The 23825-nt window shown below is 43.3% G+C and overlaps 1 protein-coding gene across 2 annotated transcripts in view; it reads left to right on the top strand.

Moving 5' to 3' along the window:
• Positions 1 to 14351: 14351 nt before the first annotated feature.
• The window catches only part of nlgn4xa (neuroligin 4 X-linked a), a 116054-nt gene continuing 106580 nt past the window's right edge, over positions 14352 to 23825 (top strand). For both annotated transcript variants that reach the window (XM_066661324.1, XM_066661326.1), the window contains exon 1: positions 14352 to 14580. The gene's annotated coding sequence lies outside the window, so the exon portion shown is untranslated. The remainder of the gene's footprint in view (positions 14581 to 23825) is intronic.

Here is a 23825-nt window from a genome sequence, read left to right as displayed (position 1 = left end):
ATAGCTGTGTGTTTTGTGTGTTTTGGACATTCATTATTCATAACCGGCCTCCAATTCAACCCTGGTCATATCTCCCATATCCATCAACACAAGGCTGTTTTGACACTGTTTTATATATACATATAATTATTTATTTATTCTGCCCCTTCACAGCACATCTGTGCTCTCCACTGCTGGAAATGAGAGCACGTTTATTTTAGTTACACTATAAAGAGAGATCCTTTTATAGGGAGTGAAAGACAGACGTCTGTCCATCTGTCCGTCCGTCTGGGTGAGTGGCAGCTTTCAGAGATGACTGGGATCCAAAGGTGTGAATGGGCGCGAGAGGTGTGGGGGTGTGGGGGTTCTTGCGTCCCTCTCAGCTGTGAATGTGAGAAGTGGGCTCGCTTGTATAGCTGACCTGAGGTCAGCTGAAACCTGTGGTCAGCGGTCCAGAACAAGATGGGTTCTCCTCATTTTGAAGTGCTAGCACTGTAAAGAACAAGCTCTTCAAAGAGTTCAGGCGAGAGTACGTCTATTCCCAAAACAAGTCACAAGAAATCGTAACAATATCAAAACGATACAGAATACAAAAGCAGATCTGATTATTGTCATGGCAACCGAAATCACAAACTATTAACATGTCACCTTTAATCCTCCCAAAGCCTATGTACAAATTTGATTACGACACCTGCAGAGCAAGCTGCATTTCCAGAATTATTGATTGTTGTCCCCTCATTTTCTCACGTTGCGATATTATTGAATATAGTCTTTTTTTTAATTTCCTTTAACATTTCTACACTTCTATATACTTTTTTCTATAAAGCTCTTTGAATTGACATTTGGTATAAAAGGTACTTTTAATAAAGTCCACCTTAAATAGTGCAGCACTTAGATTATGATGCCTAAGCTTCTTATACAAATTTTCTCTTCCACATTAAATGGTACAGCAGTTACATTCTGGTACCCAGGCTTAATATTTGCTATGTCCTTTCCATCTAAAATGCTGTAGTAGTTTCATATTGGTGCAGGTCCAACTTAAATGGTTTTCATTATCACATTATGGGTTTTATTCAAATTTTTCCATTCTATCTAAAATTATGTAGTAGTTACATTCCACTGTGTTCCACCTTAAATGATGTAGCAGGTACATATTGGCATGAACTTCTCAGACAGAATTCCCATTCCACTTTAAAAGGCGCAGAAGTAGGTCTTTGACTGGGTTATGCTCATATATCTGTGAAATGACCTCATCAGTGATGGTATCTCTTCAAAAAGCCCTACATAAAAATAGAGGTCATTGTCTACTGGACTTGTCCTTGTTGAGGAATGGGTCACTTCTTCCAAGACGGCTGTTCTTTACACCTCTTCCTTCTGCTCGTCTACACGACACTGCAAGGTCAGTGAATGGCGCTCTCCTGGAGCTTGCCACTTTTCCAGATTAGATGGTCTACTGTAAAACTGTAACAAATGTCAGCATTCAAAGGTTATCACATCTGAAACTCAGCATAAAATACTGCCTTGTAAAAGTACCCTCACAAACTGTCACTCTGGTGGCACCATTCTTATCACTGTGGTGTACCCCAGGGGTATGTCTAAGGACCTTTTACTACAGAATTGTACTGTATATCTTTGCAGTTATATTTCTGGAGTTTGCACTGTTCCAGGGAACCTGACTTGATGCCATGCATTTGTTCTCAATGGTACATATAAGGTATTAAATGGTCCAAATATGCATCCTTCTCTTGTGAGAATCTCCGCTAATTTACACAATTGGACTTTAAGACACTTGATGCATGCTTGCTGGTACAGTTACACTGATTGTACACTGGCAAACAGAAAATATACCTGTACAATACCCGTTTCTCACCAATGGAATGAATTGTGCTCGTTCACCATGCACCAGTCTGTCTTCATTTTCATAATCCTGTTTAATCTGTTATAATTCCATAACTACAAGTCTTCTTTAGCATTCAGCCAGCTGCGAACACGAGCATCATATTTTCAACAGGCTGAAAATTCAACCCAGTGTCATAGCAAAGCATGTATTACTCACATCACTGTGCATATTGGCAGTGTCTCATTTTTATGCAACTAAAGCTTGAAATGCACAGGCCATACCACTAAGTGAAACCCAGAGTATAAAATTAACAAGCACCTCCCCAGAAATGTAACTTTGGGTTAGGTCAACGCAGACGGCAAGGCCTGTGATTTGTCCGAGGGAACCAGTCCAGAAATATGACCACCTCTTGACACTGAAGAGACTGCAGACAGCAGTAAATTCATGGTGAGTGATTTCCTTAGACATTGGTTTGGACACCATAGAAGGAATAGAAATATGGAATAAGGGGAAAATATGGATGATTCCAAAAACGAAAAGTGGCTAAGAGGAGCAAGATCACACAGAACAAAAGTGCAGGAACTGTACACAGTAAACAACCCTCTGTTCCAAACAGTGCCCCACTCCCTACTTAGTTCAATGTACACATTTATAAAACTCTACTACTGTTTGAGATTCAGCCCTAGTGTTTTTGTGGTGTAACTGCAGAGTGATGTAGACACCAGTGCACAAGGACATAGGGCACTCAAACAGGTGACGGCATGGACCTCCACTATTGTCCATTTCTCAGATCCCTTGCATCTCCAAAGCATGTTTACTGCTGCTGATTCAGATTCAGTTTCCCCCCAAAGTGATGCTGAGATTGTGCAGGTTTGGAGCTTATGTTTAGTGTGGTTCCACTAAAAGAAGTTCCAAGAAATGAAAACATGAACCCCCTTAAAGGCCCAGCTGAGCTTAACTGTAGGAAAACAAAACTTTTGCTTTTCAATATATAGCTCACTCCAGTAAATATTGAGCCATTTAAAGACGGCATTACTTTCCTCTCAAAGAAAAATGAAATTTCTTAGATCTGAGAAACAGTCCATACTGCCTGAGTCATGTTCATATTTCATACACTCCCAGACCCCACCCTCTGGAGGACTAGAAATTAAATATTCATTTTAAGTGGAACAGCCAGTCTTTTGAAAAGCAAAAAGAACGCTGCTATAGGACTCTGACATTCATCCAATATAGATTCCATTCACTCTCTTATTGGATTGGAAAATGAAATTTCCAATAAACTCCCTGGATCATTAGAGGAGACCTTTTCCCACCAAACTGCATGTAATTAAAATCATAAAGAAAACTGTTGCGAGACTAATACTTGGGAAAAAAAAAATCCTGCTGTAATTTATTAGGGCAGGGGAAAGTTAATAAGAGATTATTTATTCATGCTTGGCATTAATATTTAACATAGGCATTAATATTCATTGGCACTGAGCTTCCATATTTATCATGCAAAGTAGATGTATTGTGCGGGATGGGGATAATTTTGGTGCTCAAGCATTTCTTTACACTGCTAGTCCACCATGAGCTAAATGCAAATACACACCGCATTTCAACGTAGCACTGGTGGGAAAGCCCCTCTGAACACTGGATAAAGACATGTTCAAAATGGAAAAGGAACTGTGTTTACTTGAGGGATCCTACAGGTTACTCGCTCCATTTGCCTGATAGACTGTTCAAACACAGCCTGGTTTCAGTGCGCATTTGTAAATATTGGACTAAAAGACCATTCTTTAAAAAAAGACCATTTTAAAAAGATTTGAAATGTAGTTGATCCTCATACGATGAATACAAAATATTTCACGCTTCACGTATGATCATTTCAGACACTTGTCCGGTAAGAGAAATGAGCCCTTAACCCTAACATTATCCATACACTGCCACTCTTGCCATAATCCAAACCCTAGTTTTAACACTACAGTCTAACCATGATCATTAAACACACTATAAACTAATTGAAAATACAACCATAACTATGCTTCTGGATCAAAAGTACCGGTATTGTATAGCCATGTACCCTATCTCATATCCTGATGCATACCACCACCACATACACACACACAGCCCATAATGTCACTATGCGTCATAGTGACGCAGACCAAAACATCTGTGATTAGTCTGCAGCTGGACTGACATGGATCTGTTTGAGCAAGGAAACAAAGGAAGGCCAGAAAAAAGAACAAAAACTGCCAGATGGCAGTAAATTAATTGCAGGAGATTTCCTCAAACATCAGTTTGGAGGTGTGATGATTTCACACATCACTTTTAAAAGTTTTTTTTGTACTTACCACTGGACTGGTCATACTTACATGTAAAGTCTGAAAAGACAAATAAATGGAGATCTGAGTTTTACTTTAATGGATGAGACCATCCTCTGTAGTAGGAGAGGAAGGAAAAAGTAAATAAAAGAAAATAAAAATGGTAAGATAAGTGTACACTTTAATCGTTGAGGAATAATGATGTCATAAATGTAAATCTGAATGTTGAGCTGTGAGTATTCAGAATGCTCACTGTTGTAGGTGTATTGTGTGAATGCTGGGTGCTCTTATTTTCGTATGAGCAGCAGAGCAACAACAGGTGTAATGGAGGACTCTCGCTGATCCTCTGCCCTGGCGTGGAGGCTTCTATATGCTGCTCCTGTAGACGAGAAGGTAAGAGAGGGAAAGTGTTAAAAGATCTATTTGTCACTGATCTCTGTGTTTTCAGTATGTAGAGACTCAAACATGTAACCTCTAAAGTAAACCTAACTGTAACACAGACACTAGCCCTAAGCTTGAGTCTAAATGGTAACATGTTACAATAAGGGTACATTAATTAACAGTACTTAAGACCGTATTAAGTAATAAAACTGTAATTAGCAGTGCTAAATGATTAAGTAAAGAGACGAATAATCATTAAGGAACGATAGGAACAAGAATTTACACCATTTTAGCATTTTATACAATCGTCAACAAATGCTGGCTAATGCTAGTCCTCGTCTCTTATCTTATTGTGACATTACCTAACCATCTATTAAGGCGTATTACTGTTATGTATATCATTAATTATATTCCCTTATTACCGCCTTATTATTAAATTATTACTGCCTGACCCTAAACCTAAAGAGAAAAAAGCAGCATGTTAGCATTGTTAGCATGTTAGCAGCATTTTATATAGAACATTTTATAGCACATTTTCTATCAGGTACATTAGAGCTTAAGTGTATTTATTGAATGGACAGGAGCTTCCTTTGTGATCGCAAACTAACTACGAATCGTTAGGAAATATAACATGGGGTGTTTTTTCTTCAATTATGTATTCATGTTTGGACACTTTTTAGAATCAGAGGATTCAGCTATTTCAAGGTGCAGCCATTGTGCGGAATCTTCTGAGACGAGCATGAAACAACTGAGATACTCGGGTGCAGCTGAATATCCCATAATTGCAGAGATTTGTGACAATAGAAGCATCAGGTAATGTCATTGTGTGTGTGTGGGTGTGTGTTTAACCTTCAAGGTTAACCTTTCTGCACAAAGAGCTGCTCAATCCAACCCTCTCCCCTCAGATGCCACCTAAACACGGTGTCATCCCTAAACATTAGCTCCAAAGCTGTGTCAAATGATGCTCATCAAATATTAATAGCATACATCTCCCTCTCTCTCTCTCCCCCTCCCACACACACTCGCAACCCTCCCACCCGTCTCTAATATTATCACACAGGATGTTTCAGACGTAGAGGTCATTGGCAAATCTCAGTGACATGCTGTGTCATCTACGACACACGGGGCTTGTGCATGCAATCGAAAACCTGAAATCAATATTTCTGACAATACACTAGAGCCAAAAGTCTTTGGACATCTGCTCATCTTACATTTCTGCTAGGACACCGTTAATAAGGTAAGGTCAGGTCTGGTTTACAAAACCCAGTCTAGATCCACTGCTCCACAGCCAATAGACCATTCTGAGGGCTTTATGACCTTCTGGTCATGGTGCCTTATATTCATTTAGCTGCACTCTTTCCAAGTTACTAAGGATGTTTCAGCTTGGATCACTTTCTGTATGAGGCACAGCCCAGGGCAGCCAATCCGGAATAAACAACTTTTTTTTATATCAGCCTTTAAGGCAGAGTAACCACATCAGCCTGCGTAATTCTAGAGGCTAATACTGAATTCTTTGGAAAGCTGGTGTATACATCAATGAGCCATAATATTAAAATGATCCAACAAATATTGTGTAGGTCCCACTTGTGCAGGAAGTGCAGCTCTTACTTGGTAATGTATGGACAGTATAAGACCTCTGAAGATATCGTTTTGTATCTGAAAAGATGTGGCTTCCATATATCCGACTTTCTGGTCCAGCTCATCCCACTGATGCTCTACCGGAATGATGTTTGTGGAATTTGGAGGCCTCACTGTTTATCCTTTTTGAGCATTGTTTGCAGTGTGGCACAGCGCAGTATCCCGCTAAAGAGGCCAATGCCATTAGGAAATATGTTGCCATGAAGTGGGGTGCATCTGCAACTATGTTTATGCAGGCACATGTCAGACATCCATGGGAATGCCAGGTACATCTCTTCCAAAGCTACGCAATGTACCTGTTAACCACCTGTTACTGGTTCTAATGTTGTGGCTGATCAGTGTGAGGGACTATGTTGACTGGCAGGGTAACCGTCTCAGCATCATGCTCCTGCAAACCAATACGGAGTCTGACAGCATCCACACAAAAGCCTTGGCCAGTGGGCCATTTACCTTTGCTCGAGTGTGAAAATACCAAAGGCATTCAGTACAGAAGAGCGGCTGGAAATCTCCCATTCACTGAATCACATGGTAGGGGGGCTGGCACAAGCATGTTTTCAGAAATTCAAAGGTCAGCCTCCATAAAAATGGACAAAAGCCGGCTGAATTGCTTAAAACAGTAGTAGCAACTGTCCTTTAGTCTGAGGTATGGCAGTATTCATCAAGTCCTTGACACGTCGGTGATGAATACAATACTCCAATGTTTGAATCAGCTGTATGTGGTTAGCACAGTTATATAGCACTTTCCTAGACCTCTGAAGTATTGTACTTTCTTTGGGACTTTAGGTAGTCACCTCAACCACCACCAGATTGCAGTGTTCACCTGGATGATGCAATGGCTAGAGAGGAGAAGAGGGAAATACAGAAACACTCTTAGAAGATGAACATAAACAGGAGACAAGAAGTAACCACAGTGACAGATTTAGCAGGACATCGGGTCGTATTCTGACTCTTCTCAAAGAATGTTTTACAACTTCAGGGAGACCCCCCCCCCAATCTCTGTACATAGGCATTGGGCTCCACACAGGACACACAGATATCACAACCTGTTGGCCCTACCAACACTACTTCCAGCAGCCACCCAAGCAACACAGTATTGACCAAAACCTGCATGGCTTCAGTGGATTTGCATTCTTTGGTGTTCAGGTGCTATGGATGCTGGTAACTGAAAAACCAGACAGTTTCCAATGCTTGTTGGCTACATCATACATCATAGCCTCAGTGAAAAAGAACACAATGTCTAGAAACATGGACAGTGCACATCCATTCCCTTTCATTCCTTAGAAATGGCCAAAATTGTCTGCCATGTTGTTAAATTTGCTACCAGAGTCAGTGCAGTAGAGACTAGAGGCTGAGACAGACAGGTGGGTAAACACACCCCTCCTCATATAATCCCAGAGTGCAATGTAAGAAGCTGGAGCAGAGATGATTTTTTAAAACCTGCAAAAAATGTTAACAATTTCTCATTCTATTCCTTTTCTCAAACTGCATCTGCTCATATTAGAACTCTCCTTTCCACATTAAAAAATACTGTCATTTACCAAATATATGTTCTGACTTAAATTGGCCAGGAGTGACATTCAGGTGCCTACCAAATATTCAATTCCACCTTAAATGGAGTCAAAAAGACTGCCTGCAGTAGAAATTTCCATTCCACACGAAGCACAGCATTTATGTCTACTTGTATATTTCTGCTCTCACCACATATCAGCTCAATTTTAAGGTGGAATGAAAGGGTCTGTAGGCATGAAAAAAGAAACCATTTTAGGTAGAAGGGGGAATTCTACAAAGGCTACAATAATTTTGACTCCATTTAAAGTGGAAAGTTCTGTAGGTGCCTGAACAACTCTTGCACTATTTAAAGTTGAGAAAGAAATTCTGCTGATGCCAGAATGTCATTCCTGCCCTGTTTAAGTTGGAAGGGGATGTAACTGCATCTCTTAAGGTGGAAAGGACAGTTATAGTAAGAAGTTAACTTCACTCAAGGTGGACACGATCATGATATAGTTTTACTGCAACCAACAACTGAACACAACTGTGTAAGTCTGAAAGCTGTAAGAAATGATAATTAATAGTATGATTAACTGGTGCCTGATAGCTCCACTACAACCAGGCTTCTTAATGAAAATGAAAGGAGCCATGCAGCTCTGTGGAAAGACACGTGTCGGTAATTTCATTAGTAAGTGTAACCCTGCCTTATTATACAGCAGAATAATGTGTTATATTTTTATTTCTGGGGGATATTCTTTGTTAAAAATGAGCAATATTACCCCCAAAAAATCTAACTGCTGTGAATTAGATACCGGAGATGGAACCTCAGTTGAGAGAAGAAAAATGAGATTGAAAATGGGCTGCTTTGCCGTACAACCCAAACTTCCTATCATACCAATTCTACTTCTACCCAAAGTCTCCTTCAATCATACAGTGTAACCAAACTCATGGAAGAGTAGCACATGCGTCCTTCAAGTCATGTGACGCTAGTCTTATTTTAAACTGTTGCAAAACCACTAGAGAGCTCAACAGACTTGAAGAACATTCACTGCCCTGAACCTAGTGTCCCAAAACCATATTGGTGCTTAGATCCACTTACCATGTAGAGACCGTGTTCTGCTTGATGCTTGCTCTACCATTTAAGAATCATCTTTGCACAAAGACGCTTTTGGGAAACCAGTTCTGTTTGTCAGCTAACAGACACCAGCACTGGCTAACATCATATAGAGTAATGCAGGGGGAAGGAAACCCATCCTACACACCCAGACAGAGCGAAGCCAATTGTGCTCCAGAGATGGGAGTAGTATCACCAGAGATTGAACATGCGATCTCCTGATGATGGAGGCAATGCTGCAGAGAGTTGCACCACTCAGGAGCCTCTACTAAATTTGTTATTTATTTATTTATTTATTGCTTTTTGCTGAACTGTTCCTCCACTCAGAGTTCTTTCCCAGAAATCCAATCACGTCTCCCAGATTGGGTGAGGTTTTGAGCTTAGCAGGCTGGGTAATCTGGGAGAAGTGCAGAAACAGGGAAGTAACTCCAAGCTCCAGTGCTGCATGTTCCAGAACAGATGATGTGAGTGGACAGATACTGGCAGACAGATTAGGAGAGTAGAAAGAAACTTTAGCATGAATGCTAAGTCTCGATTTAATTCAAGCACCATGCTCTGTTTTCATACACATTAACATGTTTGTTCAGTTGTTTTTATAGGTTTGTGTTTTACATCATTCAAATAACAGTTGTTATATATAATCAACTACAGCATTGATATGTTATAGTCCACTTTATTAGCTACATAGAGCATCTACAATTACAGACTCTGGTTAATCACTTGTTAGCCCCTTTCACCCTATTCTTCAGTGTTCAGGACCCCAAGAGGACCATCACAGAACAGATATTAATTGGCTTTAAAAGCTCCAGCAGCACTGCTGTGTCTGATCCACTCATACCAGCGCAACACACACTACCAGCACATCAGTTTCACTGCAGCGCTGAGTATGATCAACCCCCAAATCATACCTGCTCTGTGCTGGTCCTGTGGATGCCTTGACCATTGAAGAGCAAGGTCAAAGTGGGCTAACGGAAGCATGTAGAGCATTGTAGGTGTACAACATTCACCTGTATGGACAAGGACAATAATTGCAATGTTGTTTGTTAATGAATCTACAGGGGTTGGACAATGAAACTGAAACACCTGGTTTTAGACCACAATAATTTATTAATATGGTGTACGGCCTCCTTTTGCGGCCAATACAGCGTCAATTTGTCTTGGGAATGACATATACAAGTCCTGCACAGTGGTCAGATGGATTTTAAGCCATTCTTCTTGCAGGATAGTGGCCAGGTCACTACGTGATGCTGGTGGAGGGAAACGTTTCCTGACTCGCTCCTCCAAAACACCCCAAAGTGGCTCAATAATATTTAGATCTGGTGACTGTGCAGGCCATGGGAGATGTTCAACTTCACTTTCATGTTCATCAAAACAATCTTTCACCAGTCTTGCTGTGTGTATTGGTGCATTGTCGTCCTGATACATGGCACCGCCTTCAGGATACAATGTTTGAACCATTGGATGCACATGGTCTTACTGGTGCGATGTGCAGTTAATGAAGATTGGCCACCAGGCTGCTCCAATTTAGCCATGAAACCTCCCACACTAAAATGACAGGTGTTTCAGTTTCATTGTCTAAACCCTGTATGTAGCTTATCATTATCCAAGTTCAGCTTGGATAAAATCCATATATCTGTATTTGAAATTGAAACCTTAGTTGAAACCTAGCAAATCTGTGTCTCTGCTTGGTTAGGATGGAGTGAAGCTTTCAGAAAGAGTGGCGTAACTATGGCCATGTAAGTAACCCACAGCCAACAAGTGGTGGGCATTCTTTTGCTTATTTAAACCTTTAGTCCAACATTTATGTGTTTGAAACATCACTATCGCTTTGTTAGAAAATAAACAATTATTTTTTCAAGAAATATGAAGGCATTTAAGAAAACAAAGATACATGTGGATACAAGTCAAAATCTCTAATGAGGTTAGCAGTATGTCACATCCTGTTGCACTTTCCAGTATGAATACCAGAGGGGAACCCTCAGGGCCTTCTAGGCCAGTGGTTCTCAAACTAGTCCACAGGGAGCCCCCTGACAATCCACTTTCTGCTCCAACCAAGCTTGCTATATATAGGGACAGAGCACAATATATTTGGTTGTCCATGAAGATGAGTCTAGATCTTCAGAGAAGTCCTTGTGATTTTGGGATCTACAACAAAAATATTTATTTATTTATTTATTTTATTTTGTGGGGGTCATTTGGTAATTCCCTTCAACCACCACCAATTAGGAACCACCTGGAAGATGCTATAGCAGCCTATACCCTAAACCCACCCGCTATTTGGCAAAGATGCAATGGCAGAAAACCCACCCTGCACTGGATGTCCATCCATGTCAGGGCATCCCAGCTGTGAAGATTTTCACATATCGATTCCCTCATGTATCCCCACCATGCTGTGGTCCCATACAGATGTTAGCAGACGTAAGTATTAGAATGGGTCAGCACTGCAGATCACCCACTAACCGGGCAGATGTAGTAAAGGCTTAAAGCAATATTCCACAGCAGGGTACCTACTCGACTTGACTCTGCTCTACTGCTTTTTTTTGCATTTCCATTAGGCCAATTTGTTACATTTATGGTTTTTTTTAGTACCTGCTCACACATGGTTCCAAGTGAGCTGAGTAGGGATTATACCATGACATGCAAAAACCTTGTAGAACACTGATTGGCCAGAGAGATCTGCAAGTCACGATGAAAGGCAGATATCCAGTGCAAACCAGCAGCTCATAAATGATGCTGTGGACTTTTAAAGAGGTTCAAACTCTACTTGGATTGGTGCACGATAAAAGACTCCAGTTAGCGCTGGACAGTGCAACAAGGAACGAAAAAACTACAGATCTGTTGGAACGGTAAGCTGTGTTCTGTCCCAAAAAACAAAACTAACACATGAATACACTGACTAAACTGTTTCATGTTTCCACCACAGTTGTTGGGGTTTCCACAGCCAGCCAGTCTCATTAGAGATGGTTTTGCGTTACATATTGGGATGAGCTATCAGGTACCAAAATGGGAGTACAGCTGAGTAGAGTTGGTACCATGTAGTGGAAAAGCACTATTAGAAATTACCACAGTGTGCGTCACAGCCTGGAAGTGATTTGAAGGAAGGCATAGTGAGTTTACACATTTGTAAGACATTCTGGAGTAAACGGAGCCTCAGAAGACTCATTTCACTGTCCGTGATGTTGCTTAGAGCAGACTTGCAGAGCCGTGCATGATTATCTTTTCATAAGCAGTGCACTGGAGCAGGACTGGAGACAGCGAAGGTAAATCACAACAGGGTTTCGTACAATCTCTCCCTCACCCTACTTCCAAATCCCTCTAGTATTGCTGACTTGTTGGGTATTAGAAATCCACCCAGAACCATGGGTAAGCCAATACATACCTCAGTGGACACATTCCTCTTCTAACTGTGGGCAGTTGGACCTACTTTTTCTGCTTTACCACTGCCCCCACCTCTCCTGAGTATGCTTTCCACTAGATTTTAGAACATGGATGTGACGATTCGCTTTGATTAGACTGTCTTACAACTATATTCCAGTTCATCCCAATGGTGTTTGATGGAGCTGAGGTCTGAAAACACTGCAGGCCAGTTGGTATTTTCACACCAAAGCCAGGCGAACACGGTCTTATACAGGACAGTATGGGCAATGTAGAGATTTTCCTACTTCCTCTGCTGTAGATTTAAGATTATCATTGGTGCTGGACTGTAGTGGTGAAGTGGGAGCTGAGACATAAAGCAGTTCTTACCTATGCATGGGAGCATTGGGCAAATTGCTGGAAGTATGAGATTGGGGCTAAAAGCGGCCGAGATTAGTTTTCACTGGTGGGCTGCTGGGATTGTAGGAGGAGGTAGGCGATCTGGGAGGAGCTTGGAGTACAGCTAGTGCTCCTTGATGTAGCTCAGGCATCTGTTAAGGATGTCCCCTTGACACCGCCCACTGGACTTGTACCAGGCATGGCCGACTCTGAGGAAGTCCCGGAGATGGGCCTGGGCTCGTTGGAAGGATTTTATTTCCAGCCAATTTCCTCAATTCAAGGTCATTGGTCCCCGGTAGGTTTGGGCAGGGGTCAGGATCCACCAGGAGGGTCTTGAGTTTCTGAGCCTGTAAACGGAGCAATGAAGATCTCTCAGGCCTTATTCTGATCTAAATGCTGCTACATCTTTTCCTCAGCTGATCCAAAGCTGAATACAACTCTATCAACCAAGAGGAATCCTTTAACGTTTAACCTCTCTCTCTCTCTCTCTCTCTCTTTCACACACACACACACATTTACACTCTCTCTCACACACACAAACACCACATTCAGTTTCTCGCTCGCTCTCTCCCACACACAACACCCGCAGTTACACTCTTAGACCACACATTCTCATTCTCGCTCTCTCGGGCCATACGTCACGCCCACGTCGACCCCCTCCTCCCCCCCTTCGCTGCCGCGCGGAATCCATTTGCGAGGCTCGAGGCGACGAGTTTCATCTGCGCGCTGCGGCCTTTGATCTTTGGCGTGCGCGAGCGCGCGCGCGTGACAACCCCTATCACAGCCGTCCACAGGCGCACGTGAGCTACACATCGCTGTACGCATGTGCCGCGTTGCGCATGCGCACTGTCTTCATTAAGCCGGGAGAGCATGGACCCCCGCAGTGCTGAGGAACACCAGTGGGGAGGTCCATTTAGAACCCAGTGGGGTGAATGGCTCTCGGTGGAGGGATGCACGCAGGGTTTGAACGTTATAAACATCAAACACGCATCTCACGAGACGTGTGGGTTCATTAGTGTGTAAAGAAAATGGCTGTGGATGTGTCATGATGCCTGGCTCCTGTCAGTTCCACTGTAGAGAGTCGCTCAGCACCTGTGCGGTGAAGCCTTTCACGTCCAAACGCTCTGATATACTTTTGTCTTAAAATCTGAATCGGACTGAAATTTGGGGAAAAACCCAGTGGAGTTCTCCTTCTAGTTTATATTCACTGTGAGAGGGAGAGAAAGTCAAAGTGAAACTCCCCTCCAGGATTTCATTCCAGCTGCTTGGCTTCACCAATCATCTCCAGCGAGCCTCGGAGGAGTCAGGGCAGGTGAACCGAACTTCTGGGGAGGAATTTCATTTATTTATTTATTTATCTCACGGATCCGCGTCCCTCTGTTTCTCCAGGCTGAGCTGAAGACCATGGCTTTGGGAAGTGAACGGAATTCCAAAAGGAAAACAAACAAACGCCATGTCCTTAAATGAGCCCTGCGCAACCGGGGGCCACGGGGCGATCTCTCTCTCTCTCTCTCTCTCTCTCTCTCTCTCTCTCTCTCTCTCTCTCTACCGTGTGTGTGTGAAGTTAGGAAAGTGTTACGCAGCTGGTTAACGGTGATGGAGTGAATGCGGCAAGCTATTGGCTGTGGGCTTTGTAAATTTCACTCAGCGCAGTCCAATGAGAGAGAGAGAGAGAATGAGGGCGAGAGAAAGTGAGGAAGGGTTGTGCGACTGGTCTCTCTCTCTCTCTCTCTCTCTCTCTCTCTCTCATCTCCTCCTCCTCTTCCTCGATGTGAATCTGCTCCTGAGCAGCAAGCAGCCCCGGGAGTGTCCCCAAACCTCTCTCTCTCTCTTCATCGGACTGCAACAGCGCTCGGATTCTTCCTCCTGTGTGTCTCTGCCTCTCTCTGTTTTTGTGTTGTCCGCTGGAAGGAGGGAGGAGTGCAGAAGGAGGGGGAGGCACGGTGGAGTTTGTATTATTTTTTTTATTTCATCCTCCTCCTTTTTTGTTGCTGGGTTTTATTGCTCCGCATCACATCCCCCCCTGGATGAAGTCGGCGGCGCGAGGGGGGAAAACGAACGCGCGCGATGCAGATGTGGCCAAGGTAAGAGAGGCGTGTGTGTGTGTATAAAGTGTGTGTGTGTGTGTAAAAGGTCTGTTCTCGGACGTCTGTTTCATTGCGGGTCGTTGCTCTCTTCCAAAACAAAGTACCCCCCCCCCTCCCCACAACCCCTCATCCCGCTGTGTTCGGACGTGTTTTTGCGCGAGCTCTTGTTCCCGTCTTTGCTTCCTAACAGTCGCTCGAGCGGCGACCAAACGGCGCGTGGGTCTCTGCTCCCGAGCGCCTCCGGTCCGCGGAAAGAGTGAAGAGCGGCGTGACTAGTAGAAGTAGTGTCCACGGCTGAGACCTGTGGCCAGTTTCAGCGCGTGCGACACGCTCAGTGTGGAGATCAACGCGCTCGTGCTTGGCGCATCATTGGAAAGACCGGCGCATGCACGTGCAACTGGCGCAGTATCGGGACTCCAGGCGTTGGCTGTGCGAGCGCGCGAGGCGAGGTAGTTGTTGTGCTTGTTGCCTGTATTTGGGGATGGGTGTGTGTGAGGGGGGGCTTCATCTGGGGCAACAGTAGTGAAGCTACCCCTCGCCGAACAGCCTTAGGGCAAGTACACTCACGCGAAGCAGACCGTGCGCGTGCAGGAGCAGAGAGGGGGCAGCTGGAGTTGGGACCGTGGGTTTCGCTCCTAAAAACGTCCTCTCGCTGGGTCTGGCTCGCGCGCGCCAACCACCTTCCCTCCACTTCGCCACTGAGCCGCAAGGTGGTACTGTGGACATCTGCATACACGCGCGCGCGTGCTTTTTATTTTTTCCTTTTCCTTCCCCTCCTCTCCTCTCGGCTGAGGGGGGTAGGGGTGAGAGAGGGAAGGGGATGAAAGGTGGAAGAAAAAAGGGAGGACATCTCCTCTCTAGTCCCCAACGCACTGCTCCTTTAACCCCTTAAATGCCGCATGGATCCTCATGTTGGTGCCCACTCTTCAGCTGAAATTAGTTTAACGCTGAACACACATTCCACAAAAAAAACGACTCTCAATTCACATCAGGTTCTCTTTAGAACATCTCTTTTACTGACATCATTCCAGATGTGCGCACACAGCTTTTATAATCTGTGCTATGAGCTAAGGTCAAGACCAAGCGTCAGCTAAAGGGGTATAAAGGCCCACATCTGGAGTGATGGACCTCCGTCTGGTACGTTGGGTGAGTTGGAGTGGTGTGTGTGTGTGTGTGTGTGTGTTACAGAACTAATCTTTGAACATCTGTATCTGACCTCATTCATATTCATATTCTGAAATCTGGGGTACGTGCTCCTCAAAAAGAGTAGCTACTGTTGGGGGGGGGACGACAAACTCCTGTCCATGTTATCCACTGTAGTCCATCGGTTGCTCTGCATACTTTGTCAGGCCCTTTTCACACTAGTCTAGGGTTCGCGGGGTTAATATTAGCATTTTGCATAGTACAGCTCTCAGCCACATGGAAGATACCTGAAAAAGCTCTGTTGTTGTGTTTCTGACCCCAAGGCAAGCTTCATAAAATGACCCTGAACTGACCCCGCCATCCCCTGGAAGATTGGTGATGATTGTATTCTTATCAGTTAATGTCCTACAGGGGACCATCTATTTTTCATCTGCGCTGGACCATACTGATCCCATCCCATAAGGCTTGTTATGGCCCTTAAACAGTCCTCTATCGTTCCCAACAGGGGGCTGCATCCTGTTGATTCCTTATTGCACACAGTCGTCCAATTACTTTAAACGCTACGGAGATGTCTTATCACGTCCACTTCCTGGTCACGAGGGTCCATGTTTTTGTATGCAAACGTTTGGGCGCCTCGGGTCAAGCGACATGTTGTAGTGAGTTTCTGCCTGGACACTGGCTACAACATCCTCTACTGGACTCACTTAAAAAGGCATTAATTTGCATATTACTCTACATTATTCCATATAGGATGTTTTCAAATATGTTTGGTAATTGATACAAAAGCAAATAGAATCAGTGACTGTTAGCCACACTGTTCCCAGGATCTCAGGGTCCTAGTTTCCCAGTGTACGCGAGGGTTTCCTCCCACAATCCAAAACACACGTTACTAGGTGGATTGGCTATGTGAATTATCCACAGATATGTGTGTGACTGCTTTGCGTACAGTGATTCTGGGTCGGCTGTGGACCCGCTGTGAACTTGAATAGGGATAAAGCGTCTTTAGAAGATGAATGAATGAACAGTAGTGGTGCCATTGCCCAGGCCTCAAACATGTTCACTGTACATCCTGAAAAAATAGTTTGAAATAGAACTGAGAACACTCAAAATAACATTCTTCTCACGAAATATATTTCATTTACATTATACACAGACGTCTGTTCACCAGGGGTACCCAAACATTTGCATATGAGTGTATGTAGGGTCCAACCATCTCTTGCTCTCTCAGTCTCTCTCTCACTGGATCACAGGTTGGCCTGTGTATTCTTGCCAGTGTCACCTTTGAATAAATCTCCCCTCTCCATTCACTCGTGGCTCTCTGGGGACCCTGTCCACACTTGGCCAGTCACTAGAAGAATGAAGAGCAAGCAGACGCACCAGAGAGAAAGAGAGAGCGAGAGTAATAGGGAGAGAGAGAGAGAGAGCGAAAGCACTGGTTGAAGAAAGATAAAAATTCTAGCTGGCTCTTCCACTCGCTGGGTGAAAGCAGGTGCATTTGCGGCAGCGGAACTAGCACTTCTCTTCCGTGAAGTTCACCCAAAGGTCAGCTATGTTTTTTTTTTTACGGTTTGTTTCTTGCTTTTTCGCTCCCACTCCCTTGCTCCGAATGGTCAGTGTCACCAACAGTGTGTCTCTCTCCTTCTTCACAAAGGAGCCTCCCTTAACCTTGCCCTCCACCAGATCCTTTATAATAATTAAAATGCAAATGAAGTGGCTGAGCCTTCATTGAAATTCGCATGAGCTATCGACGGCGGCTATCGCACGGCCAGTGGAGGCTATCTTCTCTTCTCCTCTCGCTCCTCCTGTTGCCGTTTAGCTCTGAGACAGGATGCCGGGTGGGTGGACATGGCTGGTAACACACTATAAAAGGCCAGCGCTAATAAGGGTACACCTTGCCTGCGTAATCTCGACGTGGCAGATGACATAAGCCAACGCAAACGTCTATGAGGTGGATTTAATACATGTGAACTGTCATGAAGTCACCTCACACCTACTGTGGTGCCAGGTCAACCCACCTATATTCAGTGACCTTGGGTCTGACTTTGATTCTAGCGTAATTCACAGTGACCTAATGCTGATGATATTTCTGATAAAGTGACCCTACTGCAGGAAGGGTTTGTAAAGGTTTGTGTGGGTGTGTATCAGATGAAACGAGAGGCTTATATATGTGTCGTGTAGCCTTCACTAGGCAGAACGTTCCAGACTTCTCTACGCCTCTCTCTGCCTTTATCTCATTTGAAGATAAATGAGGGACAAGACCAGACCTTCCCGGCTGTCCGTGACAGTGTCCAGACACTTGTGGTCACACCTCTGAGCAGATAGCTAATTATATGTATCAAGTATATGACAATATTTGACAGAAGGAACTGCCACTCGGAGGTCATCATCCCAGAGCTATAAACATCTGCAGTTTAGTTCCGAACACTTCAGACCAGAGTGCTAGCATTGCTATTTCTGACTGAAAGCAGATGAATTGACATCAGGCTAAACACCCCAGTGCTGGTCTCCATTCATTAGCCTCAAATGCTGCTTCAAACTGCTGCTGTAAAATCTTTGTGAATTATTTCCAAAAACTACCCTTAAGTTTTACTTAAAGGAGCCTGATACTCATACTCTACTTTTCATAACGATACAGTTATAGTCTTGTTGTTGCACTGCCAAAACTAGCATGTGCTTGCAGCTAGCTTTAGTAATAATAAAGTTTGGCATTATTGTTCAACATCGACTAGCATTGGTTTTCTACATTTCACCTTTGAATATATATATATATATATATATATATATATATATATATATATATATATATATATATATATATACAGGGGTTGGACAATGAAACGGAAACACCTGGTTTTAGACCACAATAATTTACTAGTACGGTGTAGGGCCTCCTTTTGCGGGCAATACAGTGTCAATTCATCTTGGGAATGACATATACAAGTCCTGCACAGTGGTCAGAGGGATTTTAAGCCATTCTTCTTGCAGGATAGTGGCCAGGTCTCTACGTGATGCTGCTGTAGGAAAACGTTTCCTGACTCGCTCCTCCAAAACACCCCAAAGTGGCTCAATAATATTTAGATCTGGTGACTGTGCAGGCCATGGGAGATGTTCAACTTCACTTTCATGTTCATCAAACCAATCTTTCACCAGTCTTGCTGTGTGTATTGGTGCATTGTCGTCCTGATACACGGCACCGTCTTCAGGACACAATGTTTGAACCATTGGATGCACATGTGCAATTACTGGTGCAATGTGCAGTTAATGAAGATTGGCCACCAGGCTGCTCCAGTTTAGCCATGAAACCTCCCACATTACAATGACAGGGGTTTCAGTTTCATTGTCCAACCCCTGTATATACAACTTAGTGTTATAGGACAAGAAAATTCAAATGGGACTCAAAATGACCGATCCAAAACGGGCTACTATTTTGGCATGACATAAAAGGAGGTAGTCGTAGCTACATGATCCATTGTGATGCCAGTTAAAAAAAAAACAATGAGATTAGATTTAGTCTTAAAATGCTGCCTGCATGGCTGCTAAATATACGGAGTATGTAACAAGGTGGCTGTTGAGGTATTGAGACACACCAACTTTTGAGTGTGGCATTGGTTTGGTTTAGTGGTGAAGAAACTGCTGTGCTTTTGCTAGCATGCTTAAGCCCTGGAGACACTACATGACTTTTAAAGTTGGGGCAGATTATAAACAGACTGGGTATTTCCCACTACACGACTTTTTTATGGAGACTGGGAAAATGTCAGGCACACATTACACAACCCCAAACTCCTGAGCTAAAGACGTTTCCTCGGAAACACACACAAACAACTCGTTGCGGTTATTGTTTGCGCTGTTATCTGTGTAGCTCCACAAAGAAAAATACGTAAAAAAATTGTCTCTGGGTCGTGGATGGGAAGACTAGATCAGCGCGGTCTTTACACGTTGCAGAGGGGGCTGGAGACTATAAGAATAACACGTACTTTAGGCGACGTTCCACTTTAAATGTTTCAGAAACGTTGGCGTTAGTGCGCCTCACAGTGCTGAGTCATTTAAGGTGGAATAGAAAATAGAATAAACCTGAAATAAAGGCTTTAGTGGCGTGGTTTCCCAGAGAGCAAGGAGATAGTGGACCACAGTTGGTCCACTCAGGGCAGAGTTGGAAGTCCACCGGCATTTTGCATAGCGTCTTCTGGGTGGACTACCGGTGATTAAACCGAATAAAATTTCACATTTGAGCACTTTTTCCATTCACAGTCCAATTGACTAATTTTTCATTCATTAGGTTATTTTCTTATTCTTTGTAAATTAGATTAGTATGTAATTTTAATCCAGCACAGTGTCAACATTTTCAGCGTTTAATCATTTTATATCAGGATTATACTCATTATTATATCTCTCAGAGTTGTTGGTAGTATTTGTATTGGTTTGTTTTCCAGAATAAAAGTCTCTGTGAATGTCAAATCTGTTTGAGGAGATTATATCCTGTACAGGACAGTAATCTGAGGGGTCCGATGGTGGACCAGCAGTGGTCTACAGTCGGTGGTGTGCCAGCATTTTTATGGCAGTGGACAGATAAATGCTCGCTGTCTGGGTTGTGGCTCACCTATAATGTCCTACAGGTAATACTCATTATTCCGGGACATGTGCATTCAGCTCTATGTAATCTGTTACCATTTAGTCTGTCCTGTAGTGCTCAGAGCTCCTCTGTACGCACCTGTGTTCTCAGTTCTCATTGGCTGTAGAAGGGACTCATTGAGCATTGAGTTGGCTGAGAGTTTACACCACACAACTACGCCCAAAGTCGGGTCAAAAAAACCAAACGTTTGCTATGCTGGGAATAGTCTGAGCCCCTCACATATTACAAGACTTTCCCCCGACTGTCAGCTGCGACTGCACCAGAGTCTGCAAAGTAGAGCCAACTAGCACAGACCAGGCCCAACTGGAAATCGGGCTAAAAGTTGTGTAGTGTAACCCCAGTTTAAGTTGACCCTCTTTCTAGTGACCTAGCTCCACTACAGAGCAGCAGCTGCAAAAGATGACTTGCTTTCATCTATTTTTAACTTGAATTACGAGACAGGTGCTTGCAACTGTGGAGTACACCCTCCTTTGGCATGTAGCGATGCTCAGTTCAAAGCTAATTGATGCAGCTCCCTGGTGCTGTCCTGGTCTGTCTGACACAATCCATGGTCAAAACCACTGGCTGAAGGCTTTGGTGGAAGTCCTGTATTTGTTTTCCTGCTTTGGAAAGTATTTTAGCTTCATATCAAGGTCTTTCTGCTTTGACTGAAGTTAGCAGTGTGAAATGCTCATTACCATATTCATGGGAATACAGATTCCAGACAATGATGAAAGGAAAAGGCCAGGATGCGAAGACAGTCCCAATCAGGGACTGTCAGCTGGATTTGCCTTTCATGTTTAACTTTGTTTATCCAGAAGTTTGACCACTGTTATTTTAGTGATTTGGCTACTTTAAATGGGACATATTAAGCCATGTTTTTCTACACTTCTGGGGTTTTAATGAAAGCTCTGTGTCCTGCTTTGTTCAAAACACCACAAGGATCAATCCCCACAGCAGTGTTCTCCCGGATCTAAACATAATGGCGGGTTCCGGCTCCTGTTTCTTTAGATGAGAACGAGCCACAGCTCAGTTCAGCAAAAGAGTCCAAGATTGAGGAGTGAGGAGCAGAAGCTCTGTATTTTAGACATTTTCGCTCTGTTCTCTTTCTGCTCCGTTCTCGCTTTCTCCATATTTAATCAGTACTCGTATCTCTATGCTTGCTGTTTGTGTGATGCTTTGTTTTTTTGTCTCGCTCTTGTGATTAGAGAGGTTCACACGAGGAGGGACAAGTGTAACACCCCAGCACGCTGAGAGAAAAAGCACAAAAATCTGAAAAACTAATTTTTTCATGTTTTCTGACTTCGGCAGCCCACAAAAAACTGACTTGGCTGTCTTGCTTTCTAGTTTATGGGCTGGTGGACTCCATATCCTAAATTAATGTAGTAATTTTCTGAACCATTACCCCCCCACACACACACTTTTCTCCATGTAAAAGTACATCGTTTACAATCTCTATAGAAAAGTATGAAATAAAATGATAGCCACACAATCACAATCACAAGAGTTGGCTACAGGAGTGAATTTCCCTAAAATTAGACTTGAGAAAAGTAGAGCTGGGTTCTCTAAACATACAGAGCTTTACCTGATTACTTATGGCTGAAGGCCCTCAAATCCTCACAGCAATGTTCCAATGTTCCAAGTGGGTCCTAATCATAACACATAATAGCCCCTCATGAGAGATTATTTAACCACACTACAGGGTTATTGTGCAGGTTTTAAAATGGAGTCCAAGAACTCAAGAGTCTGCATTACAGCAACCTGGCAATAAACATTGTATGAAAGCTGTCGTTTGCCCAGGGACCTCGAGTCCCATTTGAGGTCTAGCAGCTTCATAAATATCCGAGCTTTGGAGAGCACAGCAAATATTCTTTGTGCAAATGCTTCCTGGAGTTTACTCTGTTTTATGGACTTTAATGGCATCCAGGGATGTTTCCAGCACCAGAGAGGAGAGGAAGCAATTTTTTTTTGTGTGTGTTCTTTGTTTTCTCTCATGACCACTGCTACTTAAGAAATGTACTGCTGTAAAATGGTCGGGAAACTCCAATTCCCAGGACAGGTTTAGTTTAATGCGAGTCTCTCAGTGAGTGCGTTATTGCAGCCTCGCTTTGCTTCAGCAATCAACTTCTCACGAGAACGGTTATCTTCTGTCTGATCACTGCTCAGATTGTGCCGCAAAATGCAGATGAAGTTCGTTCTTCAGCCTCACATTCTTGGAAGATTGCTGGGGGACAGCACCTGCTTTGACCATGGCACAGATGCTCCTTTCTTTGGAGCTGATCTGCGACCCTCCTCGTGGTTAAAGTCATAAGTCATTTTTACCACCAAAAAGTAACAAAAACAATATTAATGAATAGTTCTTTATTATTTTTTTCTATAAATTGCAACTCACATGAGGCGGGGAAAACAAAGTGCTTTGTTGTCTTTGAATGACCCAGTTGACACTCCGCAAAGGGGGTCTCCCACATGGTCCGAGTCACTAGGATTAAAAATAACTGCTGTTTCATATGAATAAGAATTGCTCTTTTAATATTGGCATTCTCCTAATTTCTAGTTGGGAAAATAGCTTCTGTTGATTAGCATCGCATTAATAACAGTATGCTTCTATGGCAAGCACTAATTATGAGTAATCTATGAGATTTGAGGGTACTGATCCTGGATCAGCACTTTTCAGACCCCCCCCCTTCTGTCAATGATGGACAACATTGTTATTGAAGGGATTAGAGGACAAATGAGAAAGTACATTCCCAAGTGATGTATGTAGGGCTCAATCATTAAAGCTAAAGAGCTGCAGAACCAAAGCCCACTCAGCATCCCCACCCACCCACCCTGCTGCTATAAATCCAATCCACTAATGTGAACCAAATGTGCATGATCAATACATGTGATTTACATGCCCCGAGTCCTTTCCGGGAATAAAGAACGAGGATTTTACATTGTAGCAATGTTGCAGGGTTCCAACTGCATCTGAATTACAGACACATATATTTGATCCGTGCAGGAATATCCCGACAAGCACACTCACTGGAGAAAGCAGCTAGTTTAAGGTCCGTACAGGCATTCACAAACAATAAATATCTGTGTAGGATTCATCGAAGTTCACCATGCTGTTGGCTAGATGGGGTTTAAAGCTATTTGTATGGTGGAGACTTCTATAAAGCAGGATTTACAGGTTTCTATTCAGACATCAGGGACCAGCAACACCACTGTGAACAATTCTGACTCTGTAATTTCCTCTAGAATGGAGAATTCGACATCAAACCACTCGGAACGACTTTGTTTCCTTATTAAATATTGCGTCAGTGCAGTGAAACTCTGCTTTAAATACATGTGCTGTTCATTCATCACAGGGCTGACCATCAGTATTCTCCACCAGGGACTTGCTTGTTGTGAAGAGGATGACAGAATACGTCAAGAACAGATGAGCTAAACATTACTGGTGAAGATTTTGTTTGTGCAGAAACTTAATACTGGCACTTAGTAATGACAG

Source organism: Hoplias malabaricus, chromosome 2 (genome assembly GCF_029633855.1).
Source record: "Hoplias malabaricus isolate fHopMal1 chromosome 2, fHopMal1.hap1, whole genome shotgun sequence".
NCBI lineage: Eukaryota > Metazoa > Chordata > Actinopteri > Characiformes > Erythrinidae > Hoplias > Hoplias malabaricus.
Note: the sequence above shows the minus strand (reverse complement) of the source record. Positions and strands in the feature narration are given on the sequence as shown.